A 27,470-nucleotide genomic window follows, 5' to 3' on the forward strand; every position below is an offset into this window, starting at 1 on the left:
TAAACCCTAACCTTAACTTTAGCCCCAACCCTAACCCTAACTATAGCCCCAACCCTAACTGTGGCCCCAACCCTAACCCTAACCCTAGCCCTAACCCTAGCCCTAACCCTAACCCTAGCCCTAACCCTAGCCCTAACCCTAATGGGAAAATGGAAACAAATACATTTTTTTAATTTTTCCCTAACTAAGGGGGTGATGAAGGGGGGTTTGATTTACTTTTATAGCGGGTTTTTTAGCGGATTTTTATGATTGGCAGCCGTCACACACTGAAAGACGCTTTTTATTGCAAAAAATATTTTTGCGTTACCATATTTTGAGAGCTATAATTTTTCCACATTTTGGCCCACAGAGTCATGTGAGGTCTTGTTTTTTGCGGGACGAGTTGATGTTTTTATTGGTAACATTTTCGGGCACATGACGTTTTTAGATCTCTTTTTATTACGATTTTGTGAGGCAGAATAACCAAAAACTAGCTATTCATGAATTTCTTTTGGGGAAGGCGTTTATACCGTTCCGCGTTTGGTAAAATTGATAAAGCAGTTTTATTCTTCGGGTCAGTACGATTACAGCGATACCTCATTTAAATCATTTTTTTATGTTTTGGCGCTTTTATACGATAAAAACTATTTTATAGAAAAAATAATTATTCTTGCATCGCTTTATTCTCAGGACTATAACGTTTTTATTTTTTCGCTGATGATGCTGTATGGCAGCTCATTTTTTGCGGGAGAAGATGATGCTTTCAGCGGTACCATGGTTATTTATATCTGTCTTTTTGATCGCGTGTTATTCCACTTTTTTTTTTCTTACGGTGTTTACTGAAGGGGTTAACTAGTAGGCCAGTTTTATAGGTCGGGTCGTTACGGACGCGGCAATACTAAATATGTGTACTTTTATTGTTTTTTTTATTATTTAGATAAAGAAATGTATTTATGGGAATAATATATATATTTTTTTCATTATTTAGGAATATTTTTTTCAACTTTTTTACTTTGTCCCAGGGGGGAACATCACAGATCGGTGATCTGACAGTTTGCACAGCACTCTGTCAGATCACCGATCTGACATGCAGCACTGCAGGCTTCACAGTGCCTGCTCTGAGCAGGCTCTGTGAAGCCACCTCCCTCCCTGCAGGACCCGGATGCCGCGGCCATCTTGGATCCGGGTCCAGCAAGGAGGAAGGAGGTAGGAGACCCTCACAGCAACGCGATCACATTGCGTTGCTGAGGGGGGCTCAGGGAAGCCCGCAGGGAGCCCCCTCCCTGCGCGATGCTTCCCTATACCGCTGGCACATCGCGATCATGTTTGATCGCGGTGTGCCGGGGGTTAATGTGCCGGGGGCGGTCCGTGACCGCTCCTGGCACATATTCCCGGATGTCAGCTGCGATAGGCAGCTGACACCCGGCCGCGATCGGCCGCGCTCCCCCCATGAGCGCGGCCGATCGCCTATGACGTACTATCCCGTCGGTGGGAATTAAAGCCCACCCCACCTCGACGGGATAGTACGTCATATGGGATTAAGGGGTTAAACCCAAACTTTTTTATTTTATCATATCAGAGGAGAGAGAAATTAATGGAAAACTGGACTTTTTTGTGTGTGATCGCTGCTATTTGGTGAATAACGGCGTTCATGTAACTGGGGATGGTAAAAACGGACCCCAATAATGTTCTCTGGGGTCTCAGCTACCCCCAGTAGCTGAGAGCTCAGAGATTTTCTGACGCTGGTGGGCACCATGAACTTATTTCTCAGCGTCGTTAAAAAGCGGCACTGAGGAATAAGTACCTTAACTGCCGCCGTTAAAAGGGGTATCGACGGTCGTTAAGGGGTTAATGCTCCCTTTGTTGAAACCTGAGAGCCCTTATGTGTGCTATGCCGGGAGAGGGGTGGTGTGAGACGAGGATTTTAATCATCCTCTTTTTCCACTTTTAGTGATAAATATAGTTTAAAGGGAAGGTGCCGCTATTTTGTTTTTGTATTAAAAACGATTGTTTATATAAACAATTATTTTTAATACAAAATTAATTTTTTTAACTTTAAGATCTTTTTTATTATTAATTATTTTTTCAGCCACTGGGCGCCACCATTTTGCTTTGCAGGAGTGTAAGGGTCTGTTTCCACGTGCAGGAAACGCTGCGTGTCTGACATCATCGCGTCCCAGAAAGAGGGCGGGGCTTACCGCAGAGCGGCTAAGCCGCTCCGACGATACCGCCGGCCATCCTGATCGTGGACACATACCCTTAGGGTATGTGTCCACGATCAGGATGGCCGGCGGTATCGTCGGAGCGGCTTAGCCGCTCTGCGGTAAGCCCCGCCCTCTTTCTGGGACGCGATGATGGCGGATGTGTTCATAGCACACATCCGGCATCATCGCTCCCCACCATAGGGCCCTGTGCTATATCTTGCGGCGACGCAGCGTCGCCGCAAGATATACGGACATGCTGCGATCTGAAAAGACGCGCAGCATGTCCGGAGTCGCAGGGCCGCCGCGTGCGTGTTACCACGCATAGTGGAGACAGGATTTCATTAAATCCCCTCCACTATGCTGTAACATCTGGACGCTGCGTGTCTGACGCTGCGGCTCTATGCAGCGTCAGACACGCAGCGTTTCCTGCACGTGGAAACAGACCCTTAGAGTCCCAGCACGACACTTACACTCTGCAAATACGGCAGCCCTGGGCATAGGAGGCTGCGGTCGGGAGCCGACCCCATACCTATCATTGAGCTGCTTCCTGCTGTCATCTGGCCACGCCCCCTGGGCTGTCTCCACATCACAGCAGAGGCAGGAGGTCGGCGCCATCTTTCTTCAGCCCACAGTGGAGTGTACCTGTGAGTTCCACTGTCTCTTGAGAGCCGTGCTGTTATAGGAGGGACAGCTGTCTCTTCTTCACACTGTCAGTGGCCGTTCCCTATCCTCTTCTCTGCTGCCTAGTGTGTGATCTCTAGAATCGCTAGAGATAATGAAGTGCTGCTGTCTGATGTCCTTATCATGCAGAGAGGTAACACAGGGGAGGGGAAGAGTCTCTCTGTGCTGCTCCCGCCCTGCCTCTCACTGCAGCCACTGATCAAGGACATCAGACCGTGTATCTATTACTATGCTGTATGATACTGACTGCTGAGCCATGCATCTAATCCTATCCTGTGTGATACTGACTGCTCTGCTGTGCATCTAATCCTATCCTGTGTGATACTGACTGCCGCCCTGTGTATCTAATCCTCTCCCGTGTGATACTGACTGCTGAGCCATGTATCTAATCCTCTCCTGTGTGATACTGACTGCTGAGCCGTGTATCTAATCCTATCCCGTGTGATACTGACTGCTATGCTGTGTATCTAATCCTCTCCTGTGTGATACTGTCTGCTGATCTGTGTATCTAATCCTCTCCTATGCACTCCTCTCCCCCCTGCATGTCTTTCCCCATTGCACACACAGCTCAGTGCGTGCGATAAAAGGAGCTGTATTATGCTGTATTATGGCATTATGTGTGATTTATATGACTGTATTATATGTGATCTATATGGCGGTTTTATGCTTGATCAGTATTGTGGAATGATGTAAAAGCTATATGACGGTATTATATGAGAACTATATTGTGGGATTATGTGTGAGATGTGGCAGTATTATGTGAAAATTATATAGTGATATTGTGTGAGACGTATGTGGCGGTATTATGTGAGACGTATGTGGTGGTATGTGTGATCTATATGGCGGTATTATGTGAGATGTATGAGGCGGCATTATGTGTGATCTATATGGTGGCACTATGTGTGATCTATATGGCGGCACTATGTGTGATCTATATGGCGGCATTATGTGTGATCTATATGGCGGCACTATGTGTGATCTACATGGCGGCATTATGTGAGACCTATATGGCAGCATTATGTGTGATCTGTATGGCGGTATTATGTGAGAACACTAAGACGGTATTATGTGAGAACACTATGGCAGTATTATCTTCAAAAAGGGGACCCATTCTAGGGTGGTTCTGGCTGAGCACCTCCACACAGGTCTGGGGTAATAGAGGAAGCAGCATGTCCTCCAGTTAGGTGCAGTCAGGGAAAGGCTGGTGAGGCAGCTGAAGAGAGGCGTCTCATTTTTATTGTTACTATATGGCTACATTTCCCCCCAGCATCACCCCGTACTGCGTCTGTTGCCTCGCTTTCACACATCGCGAGGACAGGAGCTGAGGAGGGGAACGGGATCTTTGCATGCAAAGTCTGGATCAGAACAGGCCATCAATCCACATAAATGTTTCCTGGATTTCTGAGGAGACGGTCCATCCATGTGTATAAAAGACAGCGCTCTATGTACAATCCCTGGCTGCTCCACGCACCAAACAGGGAGCCCCCCATAGACCGGCACACTGCTCTCCTGAAATACTCTGTATTGCTGTCACCCTGCTCCCTCCACCATATATCTCCCAGAATCCTTGCCGCCTGCCATCCTCGGTGACTGTCTACTTGTCAGTATAACTCTGCAATCACCAACAAAATGGCTGCTCACTGGGTTCCTGAATATCATCCTCTCTAATCCCTTAGCAAACACCCAGAAGGGGAGGAGAGGAGACATCACATCACACATGTCAACAGACTCCGCCCATATTTACTGCAGTGCAGTAATGTGAGCTAATTGTACACTAGGTTTTTGTCAAATTTTAGCAGCTGCTCCCCCTAGTGTTTAAAAGTGGAAATGTCAAACCTTTTCAAATTATTTTTCATATTTTACTAAATTATAAACAAATTATATTTTTTAAGAAAATGTAAACATTAACCCCTTAATCCTATATGATGTACTATCCCGTCAAGGTGGGGTGGGCCTTAATTCCCACCGACAGGATAGTACGTCATAGCGATCGGCCGCGCTCATGGGGGGAGCGCGGCCGATCTCGGCCGGGTGTCAGCTGCCTATCGCAGCTGACATCTGGCACTATGTGCCAGGAGTGGTCACGGACCGCCCCCGGCACATTAACCCCCGGCACACCGCGATCAAAGATGATCGCGGTATGCCGGCGGTGCAGGGAAGCATCGCGCAGGGAGGGGGCTCCCTGTGTGCTTCCCTGAGACGATCAGTACACGGTGATGTACTTACCGTGTACCGAGCGTCTTCTCCCTGCAGTCCCCGGATCCAAAATGGCCGCGGGGCTGTATCCGGGTCCTGCAGGGAGCACTTCCGGGTCAGGAGCAGGCTGCAGCTGCAGCTCTAATCCTGCCGGGCTGTTTGTCAGATCACCGATCTGACACAGTGCTGTGCACACTGTCAGATCAGTGATCTGTGATGTCCCCCCATGGGACAAAGTGAAAGAGTAAAAAAAAAAATTATAATTCCTAAATAAAAAAAAATATTATTCCCATAATTACATTTCTTTATCTAAAAAAAACCAAAACAATAAAAGTACACATATTTAGTATCGCCGCATCCGTAACGACCCAACCTATAAAACTGTCCCACTAGTTAACCCCTTCAGTGAACACCGTAAGAAAAAAAAAAAACGAGCCAAAAAACAACGCTTTATTATCATACCGCCAAACTAAAAGTGGAATAACACGCGATCAAAAAGACGGATATAAATAACCATGGTACTGCTGAAAACATCATCTTGTCCCGCAAAAAACGAGCCACCATATAGCATAATAACCAAAAAAATAAAAAAGTTATAGTCCTCAGAATAAAGCAATGCCAAAATAATTATTTTTCCTATAAAATAGCTTTTATCGTATAAAAGCGCCAAAACATAAAAAAAGATATAAATGAGATATCGCTGTAATCGTACTGACCCGAAGAATAAAACTACTTTATCAATTTTACCAAACGTAGAACGGTATAAACGCCTCCCCCAAAAGAACTTCATGAATAGCTGGTTTTTGGTCATTCTGCCTCACAAAAAATCGGAATAAAAAGTGATCAAAAACTGTCACGTGCCCGAAAATGTTACCAATAAAAACATCAACTCGTCCCGCAAAAAACAAGACCTCACATGACTCTGTGGACCAAAATATGGGAAAATTATAGGTCTCAAAATGTGGAGACGCAAAAACTTTTTTGCTATAAAAAGCGTCTTTTAGTGTGTGACGGCTGCCAATCATAAAAATCTGATATAAAAAACGCTATAAAAGTAAATCAAACCCCCCTTCATCACCCCCTTAGTTAGGCTAGGTTCACATTGCGTTAATGGGTTAATGCTAACAGACAGCGTTGCACGGCGAAAATGTCGCAATTATCGCCGTGCAACGGGTCCGTTAGCGCACCCATTGACAGCAATGTGATTTTCGGGTGTAGCGCATCGCTAGAGCGTGCCATTCTATTGTGGCGAGCCTCGGACGCTGCTTGAAGCGTCCGCGGCGCGCCCGAGGTCCGATCCCCGATCTTCCAGAGCGGGGATGTTAACGCGACCACTAAACGCGACACCTAAAAAGACATTGCGTTAGCGCAATCCGCTAGCGCTAGCGCTAAACGGATTGCCCTAACGCAATGTGAACCTAGCCTTAGGGAAAAATAGTAAAATTAAAAAAAAAAGTATTTATTTCCATTTTCCCATTAGGGTTAGGGCTAGGGTTAGGGCTAGGGTTAGGGTTTGGATTACATTTACGGTTGGGATTAGAATTAGGGGCAGTGGCGTAGCTAGAGCTTTTGCCGCCCGGGGCCGGTCCCGAGTTTGGCGCCCCCCCCCCGACTCAATACACACAAAGGTTACCAAAAATAGTCAGGACAAATCTGCGATAAATCTGCAGGGATAACCGCAGCGGGTTTGCCCTGCAGATTTATCAAATCCGCTGCAGGAGAACCCGCAGGACAGAACACAACGTGTGAATGTGGCTAAGGCTACTTTCACTCTGGTGTTTTTTTGAATACGTCGCAATGCGTCGTTTAGGGGAAAAAACGCATCCTGCAAAGTGGTTTGCAGGATGCGTTTTTGCCCCATAGAGTAACATTACCGACGCATTGCGACGTATTGGCACACGTCGCAACCGTCGTTGTGCCGTGTTGTGGCGGACCGCCGGGAGCAAAAAACTTTAAATGTAACATTTTTTGCTGCCGACGGACCGCTTTTTCCGACCGTGCATGCGTGGCCAGAACTCCGCCCCCACCTCCCCGCATCTTACAATGGGGCAGCGGATGCGCTGGAGAAATGCATCCGCTGCACCCGTTGTGCGGCGCATCAAACGCTAGCGTCGGAATCTCGGCCCGACGCAATGCGACGGGCCGAATCCGACGCTAGTGTGAAAGAAGCCTAACTGCCTTAGTGTTGCACTGGTCACAACAAAATACAGTACCATAAGGAAGTGGTACATAAACGGTAAACCCTAGATGCCTCTCAGTCTCTAAAGTCACAAACCAATATTGCATATAACATTCCACATAAACTGTGCTTAATACCTGCTAGGAGTAGGGACTGCAGTCTGCAGTGCAGCATGCCTGTGAGTCTGTGAGAGTGAGTCTGCCTCTGATCTGACCGATTCCGCTGTGATCCAGATTCATTTCTGACTCAGTCAGACTGTCAGACTGACTGTCTCTGCAGCTGCGCACTGCAGAGATCCCCGGCGGCGGCGCTTCCTGGAGGAGATCGAAAGTGAAAGTACGCCGGGTGGGTAATGCGAACAGGGCTTCAAGAAAATGGCCGCCGCAATCTCCATCTGCATCCCGCGGCCATTTTCCTGAAGCCCCGGGAAGCGCTACTACCATCTGCGCACGCGCGGGCGGCCTCCGTAAGATGGCCGCCGCGGCCACCCGGTCCCCAGCAGCAATAATGGTATAATAGCGCAGATAGCGCCTCCGCTCTCCTCTTCTTCTTCAGCCAGCGCCGGCCCACCCCCCGCATTGTGCCGCCCCCCGCTTTGTGCCGCCCGGGGCGGCCCGCCCCCCCCGCACCCCCTTCCTACGCCACTGATTAGGGGTGTGTCAGGGTTAGGTGTGTGGTTAGGGATACAGTTGGGATTAGGGTTAGGGGTGCGTTTGGATTAGGGTTTCAGGTAGAATTGGGGAGTTTCCACTGTTCAGGCACATCAGGGGCTCTCCAAACGCGACATGGCGTCCAATCTCAATTCCAGCCAATTCTGCATTGAAAAAGTAAAACAGTGCTCCTTTACTTCCGAGCTCTCCCGTGCGCCCAAACAGGGGTTTACCCCAACATATGAGGTATCAGCGTACTCGAGACAAATTGGACAACAACTTTTTGGGTCCAAGTTCTCTTGTTATCCTTGGGAAAATAAAAATTGGGGGGGCTGAAAATCATTTTTGTGGGAAAAAAAAAGGATTTTTTATTTTCACGGCTCTGCGTTGTAAACTGTAGTGAAACACTTGGGGGTTCAAAGTTTTCACAACAGATCTAGATAAGTTCCTTGGGAGGTCTAGTTTCCAATATGAGGTCACTTGTAGGGGGGTTTGTACTGTTTGGGTACATCAGGGACTCTGCAAATGCAACGTGACGCCTGCAGACCAATCCATCTAAGTCTGCATTCCAAATGGTGCTCCTTCCCTTCCGAGCTCTGCCATGCGCCCAAACAGTGGTTCCCCCCCACATATAGGGTATCAGCGTACTCAGGACAAATTGGTCAACAACTTTTGGGGTCCAATTTATTCTGTTACCCTTGTGAAAATACAAAACAGGGGGCTAAAATCATTTTTGTGAAAAAAAAGAAGGAATTTTTATTTTCACGGCTCTGCGTTATAAACTATAGTGAAACACTTGGGGGTTTAAAGTTCTCACAACACATCTAGATAAGTTCCTTTGGAGGTCTAGTTTCCAATATGGGGTCACTTGTGGGGGGTTTGTACTGTTTGGGTACATCAGGGGGTCTGCAAATGCAACGTGATGCCTGCAGACCAATCCATCTAAGTCTGCATTCCAAATGGCGCTCCTTCCCTTCCGAGCTCTGCCATGCGCCCAAACAGTGGTTCCCCCCACATATTGGGTATCAGCGTACTCAGGACAAATTGGACAACAACTTTTGGTGTCCAATTTATTCTGTTACCCTTGTGAAAATACAAAACTGGGGGCTAAAAAATAATTTTTGCAAAAAAAAAAAAATTATTTTCACGGCTCTGCGTTATAAACTGTAGCGAAACACTTGGGGGTTCAAATCTCTCAAAACACATCTAGATAAGTTCCTTAGGGGGTCTAGTTTCCAAAATGGTGTCACTTGGGGGGGTTTAATGTTTAGGCACATCAGGGGCTCTCCAAACCAACATGGCGTCCCATCTTAATTCCAGTCAATTTTGCATTGAAAAGTCAAATGGCGCTCCTTTCCTTCCGAGCTCTGCTATGCGCCCAAAAAGTGGTTTACCCCCACATATGGGGTATCGTCGCATTCAGGACAAATTACACAACAACGTTTGTGGTCTAATTTCTTCTCTTACCCTTGGGAAAATAAAAAATTGGGGGCGAAAATATCATTTTTGTGAAAAAATATGATTTTTTATTTTTACGGCTCTGCATTATAAACTTCTGTGAAGCACTTGTTGGGTCAAAGTGCTCACCACACATCTAGATAAGTTCCTTAAGGGGTCTACTTTCCAAAATGGTGTCACTTGTGGGGGGTTTCAATGTTTAGGCACATCAGGGGCTCTCCAAACGCAACATGGCTTCCAATCTCAATTCCAGTCAATTGTGCATTGAAAAGTAAAATGGCGCTCCTTCCCTTCCGATCTCTGCCATACGCCCAAACAATGGTTTACACCCATATATGGGGTATCAGCGTACTCAGGACAATTTGGACAACAATTTTTGAGGTCCAATTTCTTCTCTTACTCTTGGGAAAATAAAAAATTGGGGGCGAAAAGATCATTTTTGTGAAAAAATATGATTTTTTATTTTTACGGCTCTGCATTATAAACTTCTGTGAAGCACTTGGTGGGTCAAAGTGGTCACCACACATCTAGATAAGTTTCTTAGGGTGTCTACTTTCCAAAATGGTGTCACTTGTGGGGGGTTTCAATGTTGAGGCACATGAGGGGCTCTCCAAACGCAACATGGCGTCCCATCTCAATTCCTGTCAATTTTGCATTGAAAAGTCAAATGGCGCTCATTTCCTTCCGAGCTCTGCCATGCGCCCAAACAGTGGTTTACCCCCACATATGGGGTATCAGCGTACTCAGGACAGATTGTACAACAACTTTTGGCATCCATTTTATCCTGTTACCCTTGGTAAAATAAAACAAATTGGAGCTGAAATAAATTTTGTGTGAAAAAAAGTTAAATATTCATTTTTATTTAAACATTCCAAAAATTCCTGTGAAACCCCTGAAGGGTTAATAAACTTCTTGAATGTGGTTTTGAGCACCTTGAGGGGTGCAGATTTTAGAATGGTGTCACACTTGGGTATTTTCTATCATATAGAGCCCTCAAAATGACTTCAAATGAGATGTGGTCCCTAAAAAAAAAAATGGTGTTGTAAAAATGAGAAATTGCTGGTCAACTTTTAACCCTTATAACTCCCTAACAAAAAAAAATTTTGGTTCCAAAATTGTGCTGATATAAAGTAGACATGTGGGAAATGTTACTTATTAAGTATTTTGTGTGACATATCTCTGTGATTTAAGGGCATAAAAATTTAAATTTGGAAAATTGCGAAATTTTCAAACTTTTCGCCAAATTTCCATTTTCTTCACAAATAAATGCAAGTTATATCGAATAAATTTTACCACTATCATGAAGTACAATATGTCACGAGAAAACAATGTCAGAATGGCCAAGATCCGTTAAAGTGTTCCAGAGTTATAACCTCATAAAGGGACAGTGGTCAGAATTGTAAAAATTGGCCCGGTCATTAACGTGCAAACCACCCTCGGGGCTTAAGGGGTTAATTCTTTACATTTTTTCAATTGCTGGAAAATCAGCATAGAGGTGATACTGAAAGCCATGAGATTCTATGAGCTGTCCCAGGCCAAAGGTGTAAATAGAGAAGTGCAGGGGCCCTAGGACTGAACCTGGTGGGACTCCGACAGATAGTGGGCGAGGTGAGGAGGTGGTGTGTGAGTGGGAGACGCTGAATGTCCGGTCTGTTAGGTATGATGAGATCCAGGATAGGGCCAAGTCTGTGGTGCCAAGGGATGAGAGGGTCTGTAATAATAGGGCATGGTTCACTGTGTCAAAGGCAGCCGACAGGTCTAGGAGGAGGAGGACAGAGTAGTGTCGCTTGCTCTTGGCGGTTAAGAGGTCATTGGTGACCTTAGTTGGGGCAGTTTCAGTGGAATGGTGTGACCGGAAGCCAGATTGTAAGCGGTCAAAGAGGGAGCAAGAAGAGAGATGGGAGGACAGTTCAAGGTAGACGTGTTGTTCCAGTAGTTTGGAGGCATAGGGGAGAAGTGGTATAGGGCGATAGCTAGATACAGAGGATGGGTCAAGAGAAGGCTTTTTGAGGATATGTGTGATGGAGGCATGTTTAAAGCTTGAGGGGAAAACACCAGTTGTTAGTGATAGGTTGAAGAGATGGGTTAGGGTTGGGATGAAGACTGTGGTGAGGTTTGGGATGAAGTGGGATGGGAGCGGGTCAAGTGCACAGGTGGTGAGATGCGATCTTGAGAGTAGAGTGGAGAGTTGATCTTCTGTAATGGTGGAGAAGTTGGTTTTGGAAGCGGAGGGCTGGGAAGTTGGGAGGAAGGGCTCTGGGGGTATAAGGCAGCCCCCCATAGGCATACTCTGTAGTAAGGCAGCCCCCCATAGGCAGGGTAGTGATGTCATCGCGCCCACTGTCAGGGTCTGAGTCAGACGCTGACAGGGGGATGATGGGAGAGAGAGCGTAACGCTCCATCTCTCATCAATGTGGTCAGCTGTATCGACATGTAGCCGATACAGCTGAACCTGCGATGACAGGCGGTGGACCCACTGCTGGCCCCAGGCCCCCCGCCTGCTCATGGGCCCCATAGTGGCCGAGTGGCAGAGCAGAGCGATTCTCCCTGCTCTGCCACAGAATGTTACTGTATCAGCGTGACCTGCACACACCGATACAGTTACAGTAGGGTAGCTCCGGGTGGACCCCCTCAGAGCGCAGGGCCTGGGGCGATGGCCCCCCTGCCCCCCCCCCGGTAGCTACACTACTGTATCACAGAATAACACACCAAGCTATTCTCGCCAACCACAGGGCTTGTGGATACATTTAGAGCAGTAAGAAACAAACTTATTAAATTTTAGATTTACCGTATATACTCGAGTATAAGCCGAGATTTTCAGCCCAAATTTTTGGGCTGAAAGTGCCCCCCTCGGCTTATACTCGAGTCACGGTAGTGGTGGGGTTGGCGGGTGAGGGGGAGAGGGCGCTGAGGTATACTTACCTAGTCCCAGCAATCCTCGCGCTGTCCCTGCCGTCCCACGGGCTTCGGCGCTGCAGCTTCTTCCTCTCTTCAGCGGTCACGTGGGACCGCTCATTAGAAAAATGAATAGGCGGCTCCACCTCCCATAGGGGCGGAGCCGCCTATTCATTTCTCTAATCAGCGGTGCCGGTGACCGCTGATAGAGAAAGAAGCTGCGGCACCGAAGACAGCTGTGACAGGCGGGGACAGCGCGAGGATCGCCAGGACTAGGTGAGTATGTTATATTCACCTGTCCACGTTCCAGCCGCCGGGCGCCGATCCATCTTCCTGGCGTCTATCTGCACTCTGACTGTTCAGGTCAGAGGGCGCGATGACGCACTAGTGTGCGCGGCGCCCTCTGCCTGATCAGTCAGAGCAGAGAGACGCCGGGACCGGACGCTGGGAGCTGCAATCAGCGAGGTGAGTATGGCTTTTTTTTTTTTATTGCAGCTGCAGCGGCCATGGCACAGACTTATACCGAGCATCTATGGGGCAATATGAACGCAGCAGAGCACAGTATGGGGCAGATATGGGGATATATGAACGCAGCAGAGCACAGTATGGGGCAGATATGGGGATATATGAACGCAGCAGAGCACAGTATGGGGCAGATATGGGGATATATGAACGCAGCAGAGCACAGTATGGGGCAGATATGGGGATATATGAACGCAGCAGAGCACAGTATGGAGCAGATATGGGGATATATGAACGCAGCAGAGCACAGTATGGGGCAGATATGGGGATATATTAACGCAGCAGAGCACAGTATGGGGCAGATATGGGGATATATGAACGCAGCAGAGCACAGTATGGGGCAGATATGGGGATATATGAACGCAGCAGAGCACAGTATGGGACAGATATGGGGATATATGAACGCAGCAGAGCACAGTATGGGGCAGATATGGGGATATATGAACGCAGCAGAGCACAGTATGGGGCAGATATGGGGATATATGAACGCAGCTACTGATGTCTCAATTAATTTTACTTTTATTGGTATCTATTTTTATTTTTGAAATTCACCGGTAGTTGCTGCATTTCCACCCTAGGCTTATACTCGAGTCAATAAGTTTTCCCAGTTTTTTGTGGCAAAATTAGGGGGGTCGGCTTATACTCGGGTCGGCTTAAACTCGAGTATATACGGTAATATATAAAAAGAAGTACAGTGTTTAAAAAATGTTACAAGAGGTGAAATAGCAAAAAGCACACATACAGTGTGCACGCCCCACTTTTCAGTTTTTGATTTTCCACAAAAAATTTAAAATAACCAATAAATTTCATTCAACTTCACAATTGTGTTCCACTTGTTGATTCTTCACCAAAAATTTATACTTGGTATCTTTTTGTTTGAAGCATGATATGTGTGAAAAGGTAGAAAAGTTCCAGGGAGCCAAATACTTTCACAAGGCACTGTAGAAGCAAAAACAGTATAAAATGAAATTGTTAAAATAGTTACTTCTTACGAATAGGATCCGTGAGAGATTCTGGCAGAGAAGAACAATCCAGGAAATCTGGACAGATTTTCAATATTCGTTGTTATTGGGTAGTGAAAATGGTATTTGGTAGATGAGATGTTATAAAGGGTCTACACTCGATATTCCCTTATACAATGATGTCATACAACCTCAGACCACTAAAGACAGTGTTCTAAAGAGATCCATTGAAATATCTTTATTAATTTATATAGAACAAGTTAAAAAATGTTAAAAAAGCAAAATGTCCTACAGGGGACGCTAGTGTGGCCACCTCAATTTAGGTAAATTACCAAAATACTTAAGAAGAGATTATAGCATTCCAAGATTAATATCACCTTGCTGTTGAAGGCTTGATAGCCAGATATAGTAAATTTTGGTATGGGGTGAGGGGACGCACATGGGGACCACTACTTGCTGTACTCTACTCAAGTATTTTCATCAGTACATACCGTATTTTCTGGTGTTTAAGACGACTGGGCGTATAAGACGACCCCCAACTTTTTCATATAAAATATGGAATTTGGGATATACCCGCCGTATAAGACGGGGGTCATCTTATACACCCAGTCATCTTATACGGCATGTGGTTCCCAAGGTCTGGAGGAGAGGAGACTCTCCTTCAGGCCCTGGGATCCATATTAGTAGTGTATCATCGGGATGTGATTAGTTAAACTCAATCTGACAGGTGGACCCGCCCCTATCAAAGTGTATCAAAGTGTGTAACCCCTCCCCGCCCCTGTCAGCCAGCTGTCCCTCCTTAAGCGCATGAAGAGAAGGACAGCACCACAGCAATTGTGAAAAAACAGCTCCTATATTTATTCTGCCATCTGCAACGTTTCGGTCCGTGGACCTTTTTCAAGTTTGAAAAAGGTCCACGGACCGAAACGTTGCAGATGGCAGAATAAATATGGGAGCTGTTTTTTCACAATTGATGTGGTGCTGTCCTTCTCTTCATGCGCTTCTGGATTTACCTACCGGGATGGATCCCCTGGTGAGGACGTGCACTCTGCTGTCCATAGAGACATTGCCATTATAGGGTGCGGCTTTACTATTAATATTTGATACTAGCTGTCCCTCCTTGTCTGACTTCCCCTTTTGATATAGTTTGATATTATTAATTTGATCCAGTGATTATTATCCCAGTATTTGTTTTTATATTAGATTTTCATATGACGTTGTTGTGAGATTGCATATTGCATTCTGTAATCAGGGCAGTGTGTTTTATTACCAATGAGCACATATAGTGCAAAATTGTGTTGATAGTGCAATGCTTAATAGTGTGTGATAGTATAATTCTCAATATTATGAAAAATGACAGTCATTGTATGAGTTTTAGAAGACTTTATTAAAGTATGTATCAGACACAATACATTGTATGTGGATTACAGCATGATATACAATAACATACAGCAGGGGGAGAGTGTAATAAAAATACAATTCTCAATATTATGAAAATGACAGTCATTGTATGAGTTTTAAAAGACTTTATTAAAGTATGTATCAGACACAATACATTGTATGTGGATTACAGCATGACATACAATTTAACCAGGGCAGTGTGTTTTATTACCAATTAGCACATATAGTGCAAAATTGTGTTTATAACACACCATGCTGTTTATTTTATATCCTATTAGATTTTCATATTATATCTAGTTGTTTGTACCAATGCTTAATAGTGTGTGATAGTATAATTCTCAATATTATGAAAAGTGACAGTCACTGTATGAGTTTTAAAAGACTTTATTAAAGTATGTATCAGACACAATACATTGTATGTGGATTACAGCATGATATACAATAACATACAGCACAGGGCGCTGACACTACACATTTAGAATGAAGCAGTGCCAGCTTAATTTTTCAGCGTTTCCAGGGGCTGTGTTATGTGTGATATCCAGCTACGTGCTCGGGGTGGTTAACAGATAAAATAGCCACAAGCACAGAGACGCGTCAAACTGTACAGATAATATCCCGTGTTAGAGTGATGCAGCAATGCGACCAGCTAACCACAGTCACACTTTGCAATGCCAGCTAAATCTCAATACTGTATGATAGTGTAATTCTCAATATTGTATGTTGTAATACGCAATCTAAACTGGCAACTGACCTAGCACAACTGTGCACAAAGATGCACAAAGATAAAGAATACATTCTAGCTTAGCTAGCTAACAGTGTGAAGCTGACAAGTACATTTTTGTTGAATCTGATAACGCCGATCTGAACAACGGGTTAAGCTTGAAAATTTTGATGACACAAAATCTGATACGATTCTATCATTATTCTGCAAGTCCGAAGTGAAGCACTGTAAAACCTTCTTGAATGGTAACCTGTGCGCTAAATGGTGTAATACATATTTGCAATAATGGCCACATACACTACTATACAAATCCTGAATTTGCGTGTTCTGGTAACAATAAGATTCACAATTCTTGTTCAGGAATGCCACAAAATCGCGTGGGAAGATAATATTGGCAGGACAAAAGCCATAACTATCAAAAAATATGCCCGTCTTATCATCGCAGAGTACGATTAATACCCAGTGGCGTCCGGACCTGCCCCTATGAAAGTGTATCAAAGTGTGTAACCCCTCCCAGCCCCTGTCAGCCAGCTGTCCCTGTGTGTCTGGCTGATTTCCCCTTTTGATATAGTTTGATATTGTCAATTTGATCTAGTGATTATTATCCCAGTATTTGTTTTTATATTAGATTTTTATATGTTGTTGTTGTGAGATTGCATATTGCATTCTGTAATCAGGGCAGTGTGTTTTATTACCAATGAGCACATATAGTGCAAAATTGTATTTTATAACACACCATGCTGTTTTATATATTTTATATCCTAGTCGTGTATTTATTTGACACTGGGGATACTCATTTTTACACGTGGTTTATAACACCAGTCTCGTTATATGGATCATATTATTACATTTATAAAAAGCAAAGACACGCTATTGTAAAAGTTTAAAAGATTTTATTGTTGCAAAATAAACACAGCTCAAATACATTTCAATAATATAAAAATTCTAACAGAATATAAAAAGTAAATATATCATTACACTTCTTACAAAATAAGTAATATAGTGTTACAAGCCAAGTACAGCATTTATCCAGTACATTCTTTACATCATGAGCCACATGGTTTGTAGTATCGGTAGAGACCTTTTTTTAGATAGCAGAGTTCCGCGTGTGATACCTAATGACGGGGAATGTAAAGATTGAATTGTACGTGGCGTTGGGGCTAGCTTCTGCGGTGTAGATACAACGTGTGTCTCACTGGTGGAAATTTTTAATTAATCTAAAAGCTTCCTAGTAGCGGAGTTACCCACAACTGTAGACGGTATATTTAGCTCGGCCATAGCCTGCATAAATGAGTCCCAACCCGAATGTAAATTTCTGCGGGACAGAGCATGACTCTGCGTTGTACTACGTACCAAATCCAGTAAGTTAGACCCTGGTATTACGGATCCTTTGAAAATAAATTCAGCTTTATTATTCCAGGCTGTAACATTTTTATTCTGTAGTAACCTGTTTAGTAAAAATTCAGCATTCTTTTTATATCTTTGGTTTATATGGCTGACAATTTCAGCGACCTCTTGATTTTTATCAGAGTCGGTATTTGACAATTGTTGCTGGTCTGGATCAGGAGTGCTAACGAGATTTAAAGCCGTTACTTCTTTTGAGCTGTGCCTCGTATGTACCAAGTAGCGCTGTAGCACGGAGCTATACATTTTAATTTTCACATCATCGGGAATGTCACGACGTTGTAAAATAGCGCTAATCTCACCATCAAGGTGACGAATAACACTGTCGCGGATGTTATCTGTAGCACTGGGTCTTAGTTTGTCTAGCTCCTGTTTGGGGACTAGATACATTTTCTCTGTATGCTCCATTATTTTCCTGCGAGCAGGCTTGTTATTATTGGAATTGCAAAAGCTAAAAGAGGGCCGATAAACCCGCCGGCCTGCTTTAGTAGGCGCTTCTTTTTCTTTATGGGCTGAGATCTGTCGCTCAGGGTTCTTATAGCTTTACGCCACTTCTTTAATATGCCTTTTTGACGCTCTTTCAGCGGAATCCTGCCTTTTAAGATGTTTAAAGCAATCTCGCCGATGGCTGTAATTAAATCATTGCTTGCATTGCGCAAAATAGACTTTCGGACAGCGGGGGTTGCTTTCACCAGAGTTTTTAAGAGCGCCCAGTTACGCCGGAGTCTCTCAGACATCTTTACATCACAACGCACACAGCGTAGAATGTCTGATACCGGGTAAAATTCACTTTTTAGAAGTGTTTTTCTTTTGAACATAGACAGCAGGCAACGCTGGTGGAAACAATCCGGTCCTTAAGCGCAGATCCTCAGGGGTATTAGCTCTCAAATCTACAAGCAAATACCCATAAGGCTCCCGCGTGGCATCCTCAAAAGCTTCTAGGAAAAAACGTGTTTTTCCGGGATACATCTGATGAGCTAGAGTTAAAATTTGTAATTTATCTCGGGGGTTATTAAAAAGCACCATGTACTTTGTGTTTAAATTTATCGTGCGGCTTTTCTTACCCTGACAAAATATGTTTTGTACCAGGTAGAAAATGCTGAGATTTCTGTGGTGCACATACTTGGTAAAGGCATTTTCTATCTCACAATTTTCACTAGCACTCTCCATGAGATTATCAACAATAGCCAAATTCACCTTCTCCGGTGGGAATAATTTGTCATCTACGAATGTATTCGGCAGACCCTCCACAAATCTGGCGTGGGGAAAAGAGAGAGAGATTTCATCATATAGTTTTTGCCAACACGAATAAAACCAAACAATATTATCAGGTTTCTGAGAAAAATTAGTTTCAATATTATATAGCAGTTATTTTACAAAATAGCTCTTTCCAGAATTAGATGGTCCTGCTAGAATGCATGAGAATGGATGCTGCAGACGTGTATCCATCACAATACGCAACTAATACCCAAAAGGTAATGTTGTGAAATCATCTAATAGTCTCCGCTTTGTATAAACGCACTTTTGTGTTTTGCGTAATGGCCTTGTTTCAATATCCCAGTACTTTTTATTTCTCACAATGGATGGCTGCTGTACGACAATACGTTTCTGAGTTTCTGTGGCAGAATTGCGCGGGTAGTCCAGAACTAGATCTTTTAGACTGTTGAAATTAATAGATTGAGAGTTACCAACATTTAGTGTTATCCCCTTAACTTTTAAGACTATTTTACCGGTGTTGAGTTTGTATTCGTAAGTTTTGGGTCCCGCGGATACAAATTCTGTGATGTGTGTACCATCGGGTATTTCACTGGTCAGCTTCCCCAGGTAATTGCCTAAAGGCGGTTGCCACTCACCATCTCTCTGTACAAAAATAACTGAATCTGTGTCGTGATAAAAGCACCTCTCCTGCAGCCGGTCCAGCAGCATCCTGGATAGGACCTGTGCACAGTATATACCGTATGGGAATAAACATACTAGAAATAGGAGGAAACCAATATGGCTAAATAGAGCTGTAAGGGGCGCAATAAGTGACAAAAAGAAAGCATTTAGAGAATTAACCCCTTTCTGCCATTAGACGTACTATTCCGTCCATGTGGGGTGGGCTCTACTTCCCAAGGACGGAATACATCAGATAGGGATTGCATACATTAGTTAGGACTGCTCTGATAAGGGTATACCGTGAAGATTGGTAGAGCAGCTTAGTATACATTTTTTGCAAAAAACGTATCAACCAAATACCCTGTTTTTTACATCTTTTACTAGCACTTGCGGATTACTGCAACATTTTTTCAAACTGAGTGTTTTTGGTTTTACTATTCTCTTTTGTGTCTTCAGGTTTCTTGGTGGTGTGTGAACATGATCATACAGACTTGTTCACTGTGCAAGTAGCCCATGTGTTCCTGTTTCCATAATTGTTCTCTTGTGTCTACAAGACTGGGGAGTTCCACCACTCCTCTTGGGCTATCTGCACAAAAGCTGTTCTACCCTGTATGCACACATGGATTTTTCCTCTCTGAACCCTGTTCACACAGGTTATATACAGATGATCAGGTTTTTAAATACATCAGATAGGGATTGCATACATTAGTTAGGACTGCTCTGATAAGGGTATACCGTGAAGATTGGTAGAGCAGCTTAGTATACATTTTTTGCAAAAAACGTATCAACCAAATACCCTGTTTTTTACATCTTTTACTAGCACTTGCGGATTACTGCAACATTTTTTCAAACTGAGTGTTTTTGGTTTTACTATTCTCTTTTGTGTCTTCAGGTTTCTTGGTGGTGTGTGAACATGATCATACAGACTTGTTCACTGTGCAAGTAGCCCATGTGTTCCTGTTTCCATAATTGTTCTCTTGTGTCTACAAGACTGGGGAGTTCCACCACTCCTCTTGGGCTATCTGCACAAAAGCTGTTCTACCCTGTATGCACACATGGATTTTTCCTCTCTGAACCCTGTTCACACAGGTTATATACAGATGATCAGGTTTTTAAATACATCAGATAGGGATTGCATACATTAGTTAGGACTGCTCTGATAAGGGTATACCGTGAAGATTGGTAGAGCAGCTTAGTATACATTTTTTGCAAAAAACGTATCAACCAAATACCCTGTTTTTTACATCTTTTACTAGCACTTGCGGATTACTGCAACATTTTTTCAAACTGAGTGTTTTTGGTTTTACTATTCTCTTTTGTGTCTTCAGGTTTCTTGGTGGTGTGTGAACATGATCATACAGACTTGTTCACTGTGCAAGTAGCCCATGTGTTCCTGTTCCCAAGGACGGAATAGTACGTCATAGGCGATCGGCCGCGCTCACGGGGGGAGCGTGGCCGATCGCGGCCGGGTGTCAGCTGCTTATCGCAGCTGACATCCGGCACTATGTGCCAGGAGCGGTCACGGACCGCCTCCGGCACACCGCGATCAAACATGATCGCGATGTGCCGGCGGTGCAGGGAAGCATCGCGCAGGGAGGGGCTCCCTGCGTGCTTCCCTGAGACCCCCGCAGCAACGCGATGTGATCGCGTTGCACTGGGGGTCTCCTACCTTCCTCCCTGCAGCAAATCCCGGATGCAAGATGACTGCGGATCCGGGTCCTGCAGGGAGGGAGGTGGCTTACCAAGTGCCTGCTTAGAGCAGGCACTTGGTAACGCTGCAGCGCTGATTGACAGATCGGTGATCTGTCAGAGTGCTGTGCAAACTGGCAGATCACCGATCTGTAATGTCCCCCTCTGGGACAAAGTAAAAAAGTAAAAAAAACTTTTTACAAGTGTGTAAAAAAAAAAAAAAAAAAAAATCCTAAATAATGAAAAAAAAATATATATATATTATTCCCATAAATACATTTCTTTATCTAAATAAAAAAAACAAAACAATAAAAGTGCACATATTTAGTATCGCCGCGTCCGTAGCGGCCCGACCTATAAAACTGGCCCACTAGTTAACCCCTTCAGTAAACACCGTATGAAAAAAAAAAAAAACGAGGCAAAAAACAACGCTTTATTATCATACCGCCGAACAAAAAGGGGAATAACACGCGATCAAAAAGACAGATATAAATAATCATGGTACGGCTGAAAGCGTCATCTTGTCCCGCAAAAAACGAGCTGCCATACAGCAACATCAGCAAAAAAATAAAAAAGTTATAGTCCTCAGAATAAAGCGATGCAAAAATAATTATTTTTTCTATAAAATAGTTTTTATCGTATAAAAGCGCCAAAACATAAAAAAAATGATATAAATGAGGTGTCGCTGTAATCGTACTGACCCAAAGAATAAAACTGCTTTATCAATTTTACCAAACGCAGAACGGTATAAACGCCTCCCCCAAAAGAAATTCATGAATAGCTGGTTTTTGCTAATTCTGCCTCACAAAAATCGGAATAAATAGCGATCAAAAAATGTCACGTGCCCGAAAGTGTTACCAATAAAAACGTCAACTCGTCCCGCAAAAAACAAGACCTCACATGACTCTGTGGACTCAAATATGGAAAAATTATAGCTCTCAAAATGTGGTAATGCAAAAAATATTTTTTGCAATAAAAAGCGTCTTTCAGTGAGTGACGGCTGCCAATCATAAAAATCCGCTAAAAAACCCGCTATAAAAGTAAATCAAACCCCCCTTCATTACCCCCTTAGTTAGGGAAAAATAAAAAAAATTTAAAAAATGTATTTATTTCCATTTTCCCATTAGGGTTAGGGCTAGGGCTAGAGTTAGGGTTAGGGTTAGGGCTAGGGTTAGGGTTAGGGCTAGGGTTAGGGCTAGGGTTAGGGCTAGGGTTAGGGTTAGGGCTAGGGTTAGGGCTAGGGTTAAGGTTAGGGTTAGGACTAGGGCTAGGGTTAGGGCTAGGGTTAGGGCTAGGGTTATGGTTAGGGCTAGGGTTAGGGCTAGGTTTAAGGGTACAGTTAGGGTAAAGGCTACAGTTAGGGTTAAGGCTACAGTTAGGGTTGGGGCTAATTAGGGTTTGGATTACATTTGCGGTCGGGAATAGGGTTGGGATTAGGGTTAGGGGTGTGTCTGGGTTAGAGGTGTGGTTAGGGTTACCGTTGGAATTAGGGTTAGGGGTGTGTTTGGATTAGGGTTTCAGTTATAATTGGGGGGTTTCCACTGTTTAGACACATCAGGGGCTCTCCAAACGCGACATGGCGTCCGATCTCAATTCCAGCCAATTCTGCATTGAAAAAGTAAAACAGTGCTCCTTCCCTTCCGAGCTCTCCCGTGTGCCCAAACAGGAGTTTACCCCAACATATGGGGTATCAGCGTACTCAGGACAAATTGGACAACAACTTTTGGGGTCCAATTTCTCCTGCTACCCTTGGGAAAATACAAAACTGGGGGCTAAAAAATAAATTTTGTGGGAAAAAAAGATTTTTTAATTTTCACGGCTCTGCGTTATAAACTGTAGTAAAACACTTGGGAACTCAAAGTTCTCACAACACATCTAGATAAGTTCGTGGGGGGGTCTAGTTTCCAATATGGGGTCACTTGTGGGGGGTTTCTACTGTTTAGGTACATTAGGGGCTCTGCAAACGCAATGTGACGCCTGCAGACCATTCCATCTAAGTCTGCATTCCAAATGGCGCTCCTTCCCTTCCGAGCCCTCCCATGCGCCCAAACGGTGGTTCCCCCCCACATATGGGGCATCAGCGCACTCAGGACAAATTGGACAACAAATTTTGGGGTCCAATTTCTCCTGTTACCCTCGAGAAAATTTAAAACTGGGGGCTAAAAAATAATTTTGGGGGGAATTTCTTTTTTTATTTTCACGGCTCTGCGTTAGAAACTGTAGTGAAACACTTGGGGGCTCAAAGTTCTCACAACACATCTAGATAAGTTCTTTGGGGGTCTAGCTTCCAATATGGGGTCACTTGTGGGGGGTTTCTACTGTTTAGGTACATTAGGGGCTCTGCAAACGCAATGTGACGCCTGCAGACCATTCCATCTAAGTCTGTATTTCACATGGCGCTCCTTCCCTTCCGAGCCTTCCCATGCGCCCAAACGGTGGTTCCCCCCCACATATGGGGTATCAGCGCACTCAGGACAAATTGCACAACAAATTTTGGGGTCAAATTTCTCCTGTTAGCCTCGGGAAAATACAAAACTGGGGGCTTAAACATAATATTTGTGGGAAAAAAATGTTGTTTTATTTTTACGGCTCTGCATTATAAACTTCTGTGAAGCTCTTGGTGGGTCAAAGTGCTCACCACACATCTAGATAAGTTCCTTAGGGGGTCTACTTTCCAAAATGGTGTCACTTGTGGGGGGTTTCAATATTTAGGCACATCAGTGGCTCTCCAAACGCAACATGGCGTCTCATCTCAATTCCTGTGAATTTTGCATTGAAAAGTCAAACGGCGCTCCTTCCCTTCCGAGCTCTCCCATGCGCCCAAACAGTGCTTTACCCCCACATATGGGGTATCAGCGTACTCAGGACAAATTGTACAACAACTTTTTGCTTCCAATTTCTTCTCTTACCATTGGGAAAATAAAATATTGGGGGCGAAAAGATCATTTTTTTTTCACAAAAATTATTTTTTATTTTTACGGTTCTGCATTATAAACTTCTGTGAAGCACTTGGTGGGTCAAAGTGCTCACCACACCTCTAGATAAGTTCCTTAGGGGGTCTACTTTCCAAAATGGTGTCACTTGTGGGGGGTTTCAATGTTTAGGCACATCAGTGGCTCTTCAAACGCAACATGGCGTCCCATCTCAATTCCTATCAATTTTGCATTGAAAGGTCAAACGGCGCTCCTTCCCTTCCGAGGTCTCCCATGCGCCCAAACAGTGGTTTACCCCCACATATGGGGTATCAGAGTACTCAGGACAAATTGTGCAACAACTTTTTGGTTCCAATTTCTTCTCTTACCATTGGGAAAATAAAAAATTGGGGGCGAAAAGATAATTTTTGTGAAAAAAAATATTTTTTATTTTTACGGTTCTGCATTATAAACTTCTGTGAAGCACTTGGTGGGTCAAAGTGCTCACCACACCTCTAGATAAGTTCCTTAGGGGGTCTACTTTCCAAAATGGTGTCACTTGTCGGGGGTTTCAATGTTTAGGCACATCAGTGGCTCTCCAAACGCAACATGGCGTCCCATCTCAATTCCAGTCAATTTTGCATTAAAAAGTCAAATGGCGCTCCTTCACTTCCAAGCTCTGTCATGCGCCCAAACAGTGGTTTACCTCCACTTATGGGGTATTGGCGTACTCAGGACAAATTGTACAACAAGGTTTGGGGTCCATTTTCTCCTGTAACTCTTGACAAAATAAAACAAATTGGAGCTGAAGTAATTTTTTTTGTGAAAAAAAGTTAAATGTTAATTTTTATTTAAACATTCCAAAAATTCATGTGAAACACCTGAAGGGTTAATAAACTTCTTGAATGTGGTTTTGAGAACCTTGAGGGGTGCAGGTTTTAGAATGGTGTCACACTTGGGTATTTTCTATCATATAGACCCCTCAAAATGACTTCAAATGAGATGTGGTCCCTAAAATAAAATGGTGTTGTAAAAATGAGAAATTGCTGGTCAATTTTTAACCCTTATAACTCCATAACAAAAAAAAATTTTGGTTCCCAAATTGTGCTGATGTAAAGTAGACATGTGGGAAATGTTACTTATTAAGTATTTTGTGTGACATATCTCTGTGATTTAAGGGCATAAAAATTCAAAGTTGGAAAATTGCGAAATTTTCAAAATTTTCGCCATGTTTCCGTTTTTTCCACAAATAAATGTAGGTAATATCAAAGAAATTTTACCACTTTCATGAAGTACAATATGTCACGAGAAAACAGTGTCAAAATCACCGGGATCCGTTGAAGCGTTCCAGAGTTATAACCTCATAAAGAGACAGTGGTCAGAATTGTAAAAATTGGCCCGGTCCATAACGTGCAAACCACCCTTGGGGGTAAAGGGGTTAAAGGAAGTAGGTAGTGATGAGGCATTAAATAAATACAGAAAATTAAATAAATTCTGTAAAAAGCAAATCAAGGCAGCAAAGATTGAGACAGAGAGGCTCATTGCCAGAGAGAGTAAAAATAATCCTAAAATATTCTTTAACTACATAAATAGTAAGAAACTAAAAATGATAGTGTTGGCCCCCTTAAAAATAGTCTGGGTGAAATGGTGGATGAGGATGAGGAAAAAGCCAATATGCTAAATGACTTTTTTTCATCAGTATTTACACAAGAAATTCCCATGGCAGACAAAATGACTAGTGATAAAAATTCCCCATTAAATGTCACCTGCTTAACCCAGGAAGTGCGGCGGCGTCTAAAAATCACTAAAATTGACAAATCTCCGGGCCCGGATGGGATACACCCTCGAGTACTGCAGGAATTAAGTACAGTCATTGATAGACCATTATTTTTAATCTTTAAAGACTCCATAATAACAGGGTCTGTACCACAGGACTGGCGTATAGCAAATGCGGTGCCAATATTCAAAAAGGGGACAAAAACTGAACTCGGAAATTATAGGCCAGTAAGCTTAACCTCTACTGTGGGTAAAATCCTGGAGGGCATACTAAGGGATGCTGTACTGGAGTATCTGAAGAGGAATAACCTCATGACCCAGTATCAGCACTGGTTTACTAGGGACCGTTCATGTCAGGCTAATTTGATCAGTTTCTATGAAGAGGTAAGTTCCGGATTGGACCAAGGGAACCCAGTGGATGTAGTGTATATGGACTTTTCAAAAGCTTTTGATACGGTGCCACACAAAAGGTTGGTACATAAAATGAGAATAATGGGGATAGGGGAAAATATGTGCAAGTGGGTTGAGAGCTGGCTCAGGGATAGGAAACAAAGGGTGTTTATTAATGGAGCACACTCGGACTGGGTAGCGGTTAGCAGTGGGGCACCACAGGGGTCAGTATTGGGCCCTCTTCTTTTTAACATATTTATTAATGACCTTGTAGGGGGCATTCAGAGCAGAATTTCAATATTTGCAGATGACACCAAACTCTGCAGGGTAATCAATACAGAGGAGGACAATTTTATATTACAGGATGATTTATGTAAACTAGAAGCTTGGGCTGATAAATGGCAAATGAGCTTTAATGGGGATAAATGTAAGGTCATGCACTTGGGTAGAAGTAATAAGATGTATAATTATGTGCTTAATTCTAAAACTCTGGGCAAAACCGTCAATGAAAAAGACCTGGGTGTATGAGTGGATGACAAACTCATATTCAGTGGCCAGTGTCAGGCAGCTGCTACAAAGGCAAATAAAATAATGGGATGCATTAAAAGAGGCATAGATGCTCATGAGGAGAACATAATTTTACCTCTATACAAGTCACTAGTTCGACCACACTTAGAATACTGTGCACAGTTCTGGTCTCCGGTGTATAAGAAAGACATAGCTGAACTAGAGCGGGTGCAGAGAAGAGTGACCAGGGTTATTAGAGGACTGGGGGGTCTGCAATACCAAGATAGGTTATTACACTTGGGGCTATTTAGTTTGGAAAAACGAAGACTAAGGGGTGATCTTATGTTAATTTATAAATATATGAGGGGACAGTACAAAGACCTTTCTGATGATCTTTTTAATCATAGACCTGAAACCGGGACAAGGGGGCATCCTCTGCGTTTGGAGGAAAAAAGGTTTAAGCATAATAACAGATGTGGATTCTTTACTGTAAGAGCAGTGAGACTATGGAACTCTCTGCCGTATGATGTTGTAATGAGTAATTCATTACTTAAATTTAAGAGGGGACTGGATACCTTTCTGGAAAAGTATAATGTTACAGGGTATATACACTAGATTCCTTGATAGGGCGTTGATCCAGGGAACTAGTCTGATTGCCGTATGTGGAGTCGGGAAGGAATTTTTTTCCCCAGTGTGGAGCTTACTATTGCCGCATGAGTTTTTTTTGCCTTCCTCTGGATCAACATGTTAGGGCATGTTAGGTTAGGCTATGGGTTGAACTAGATGGACTTATAGTCTTCCTTCAACCTTAATAACTATGTAACTATGTAACCGTGCATACGCTGTTGTAAAACACGCTATAAAAATGTGTGTTTTTGTTGAGTGTGTGGTGGCCTTTTGCATATTTCCAGTTAATAGTTGCAGTGTCATCATCAAGGAAATGTAACATTGAAATGTCATAGTAAGGCAGGAACAAATACTTAAAAAACTCATCTGGATCCCTAACAATGTTGGTAAATAATAGATTAGATCTCTGAGCAAACTTTCCCCATAAAGAATTTAAGAA

Source organism: Ranitomeya imitator, chromosome 1 (genome assembly GCF_032444005.1).
Source record: "Ranitomeya imitator isolate aRanImi1 chromosome 1, aRanImi1.pri, whole genome shotgun sequence".
NCBI lineage: Eukaryota > Metazoa > Chordata > Amphibia > Anura > Dendrobatidae > Ranitomeya > Ranitomeya imitator.